Below are 3,425 nucleotides of genomic sequence, written 5' to 3'. Positions count from 1 at the left end.
TGTAAGCATATTATTATTTACATCCTGGGATGGTATTTGCTTCATTGCACTTGGTTGTGCACAGTTGAGAATACAGTGTGGGTGTGGAACACCAGTCCAGGTGGCCAGTTCATGCTGACAGTTTTGAAAAGTAGTCTCATTGGGATCCAATTATTAAGCTTGTCTGTCGTATACTTGAGAAACGAGTCTCTGCTTTTACTATTTTAGTGCTTGGGAAAGTTTCTTTTTGTAGTTAAGACTAGTACTTTAAAGGTATGTTTAGGGCCTTTGACGTATTAGGAATTTTTGGAAACTGGAAGGATACAGTCTTTCTACCATGGTATTTGTGTTCATCCTGAAATGTCTGAGTTTATTATTTTGTTTGGAGTGAGTTTAACCTGAAATGTCAAAACCTAGATCCTTAATATAATATCATATCTCAATAAATTTGTTTGGAAGCAGTTTCTTAATAGTGCAGTTTATCAATGAACTAACATTTAAGGATGACCCTAAACTATTCATAAAATTTGTTTTTTGTTTTTTTTTTAAGTTACCTTTCCTTTTTTTTTTGGAGAAAGGATCTTGCTCTGTCGCCCAAGCTGGAATGTAGTGATGTGATCACAGCTCACCTCAGCCTTGATCTAGGCTCAAGTGATCCTCTCACCTCAGGCTCCTGAGTTGCTGGGACTGCAGGCAGGCACCACCACATCTAGCTTGTATATGTATATGTGTATGTATATGTATATGTATCTCATGCTGTTGTCAAGGCTGGAGTGCAGTGGTGCAATCTTGGCTCAACACAACCTCCGCCTCCCGGGTTCAAGCGATTTTCCTGCTTCAGCCTCCTGAATATCTGAGACTACAGGTGTGTGCTACCACATCTGGCTAATTTTTGTATTTTTAGTAGAGATGGGGTTTCACTATGTTGGCCAGGCTGGTCTCGAACTCCTGACCTCGTGATCTGCCCGCCTCAGTCTCCCAAAGTTGTAGAATTACAGGTGTGAGCCATCACACCTGGCCCAGCTTATTTATTTTTATTTTTTGAGACAGAATCTCGCTGTGTCTCTCAGGCTGGAGTACAGTGGCGCAATTTTGGCTCACTGCAATATTTGCCTCCCAGGTTCTAGCGATTCTCCTGCCGCAGCCTCCCGAGTAGCTGGGATTACACGTGCATGCCACCACACCTGGCTAACTTTTGTAGTTTTAGTAGAGATGGGGTTTCACCATATGGCCACACTGGTCTCAAAATCCTGAGCTCAGGTGATTCGTCCACCTCGGCCTCCCAAAGTGCTGGGATTATAGGTGTGAGCCATTGCACCTGGCCTAATTTTTAAATTTTTTTGTAGAGATGGGGTCTCGCTATATTGCTCCGGCTGGTCTCCAACTCCTGGGCTCAAGTGGTCTGCCTGTCTTGGCCTCCCGAAGTGCTGGGATTAGGGGCGTGAGCCACTGTGCCCAGCCTAAGATACCTACTTTTGACAGTGTTGAGAAGGGTATATCTTTTCTTTAATACTGACCATATTCAAACTTATTAAGCATAGTTTAGGAGTCGCCTGAACATTTCCATGGGTAAAATGATTCTAGCAAGATAAATACTCAGTTGTGCAAATGGAGTCCACTTGTTCCGTTAGTTGCTAACAGTTGCTTTTAATCTGGTAAATTGGGTTAAGGGTTGATTATAAGCTGGTTGGCATTTCAAAGAGGCTTGTAGGCATCTACATCAGAATCACTTAGAATTGTTTGTGAGTGTTGCCTGGGATTCTGTATTTCATATATCCCACATGATTTTTTTTTTTTTTTGAGACGGAGTCTCGCTCTGTTGCCCAGACTGGAGTGCAGTGGTACGATCTCAGCTCACTGCAATCTCTGCCTCCTGGGTTCAAGCGATTGTCCTGCCTTAGCCTCTCGAGTAGTTGGGATTACAGGCGCCCACCACCACGCCTGGCTAATTTTTGTATTTGTAGTTGAGACAGAGTTTCACCACGTTGGCCAGGCTGGTCTTGAACTCCTGACCCTCAGGTGATCCTCCCGCCTTGGTCTCCCTATGTGCTGGGATTACAGGCGTGAGTCACCACCCCTGGCCTCCAAGTGATCTTAGTTACATACTAATGTGTTAAGGACTTGAATGTGTTAACTCTTTAAGATAAGATAGAGTTAAACACGCTGTTTCCTAAGGGTTTGTTTTTACATCTTCTGTAAAAACAAAGGCATATGTTTTACTAAACCACTCAGCATTTTAATTGTGGATCCTAAGTCTAGCTGGGGGAAAAAAAAAACCATGATACAATTTTTAACATTCTGATGAGTACAAGATGACAGTGAGCAACAGTAATGTATCAAGTCAGGGAAAATAGGTGGTGGGGTTGGCTGCAGGCTGGGAACATGGTGAGTTGGTTGGTATTATTTTAAAATTCTCTACAGCCAATACACTCCCCTTATTGTCTGTATCTTGCCTTTGCCCTGATCTTAGCCATCCATTGTGTTATTATGAATTGGTAATCAACAGCTCTGATAGAAATTGACTTGCCGTTTTCTCGAATTGGGCTGGTTATATATTGCCCTATTGTCCTTAGCACTTTTTCGATTCTCAAGAAGGTTGCATAATTCCAGCAGCCTTCCATCATAAATGGCAATAGTATCCAGAGGACTGACTATATAATGTAGGAAGTTGAAGCAGTAGGGTAATTCCTAAATGTTAATAAATTTCCCCCAGTAAGCCCTGTAAAGGCAGGGAATTGTAGTCGGGGGTGGGGAGTGGAGGGCAGGCAGGTGTTCTAAGGGCAAGGAAAAAGGACCTCACAAAATTATTGTATTAAAATCTGAAATACTTTATAGGATTTAGAGCCTAAGTAAGAGCATGGTGTTCTTGTAATGGCAATCCAAATCCATTATTTTAGTTAAGGGAGAAATTCTTTAAAAGTCTTCAAAGAAAGTAGCGATAGGCACTAACTTATTAAATAGTGATAGTAGAGGTTGTTGGAATCTATTTTGGGAAACTAAGTCATTTGGTATTGGGAGAGAGTACTTCAAGGTTAATTTGTATACATTTAATTTTGTTATAAGAGGCTGTACTCTGTTTGCACTCTAGGAATAGGAAGGTTACTTTCCTGGCGTTTGTATTTCTCAGGAAAAAAAAGAATTGGAAGAAACTTAAGAGGTCTGTTAATGCCAGTACCTAAAAGTGGCATTTAACATGGCATGGAAGCTATGCTTTGAATAAACACTTGAGAAGAGGAATTACATAATTTCTTTTTTGTTGTATGGATGGCCTTGGATTATACAGAGCTTAACATTTATATAAAACACCAGTCTGAGACTGATGAAGTGAAACCCTTTTTATTATAAAATAAAAATTGAAAGAATGGTGTTTTATTACAGTATAGTTAAGAGATTGGCTAAGGCAGTAAATAAAACTTAGAAATGCTCAAATTTGTTGTAAATTGCTT

This window comes from Colobus angolensis, unplaced genomic scaffold (assembly GCF_000951035.1).
Source record: "Colobus angolensis palliatus isolate OR3802 unplaced genomic scaffold, Cang.pa_1.0 Scaffold200, whole genome shotgun sequence".
In the NCBI taxonomy this organism is placed as follows: Eukaryota; Metazoa; Chordata; class Mammalia; order Primates; family Cercopithecidae; genus Colobus; species Colobus angolensis.
The sequence above is the reverse complement of the archived record's forward strand: the minus strand, read 5'-3'. Positions refer to the sequence as shown.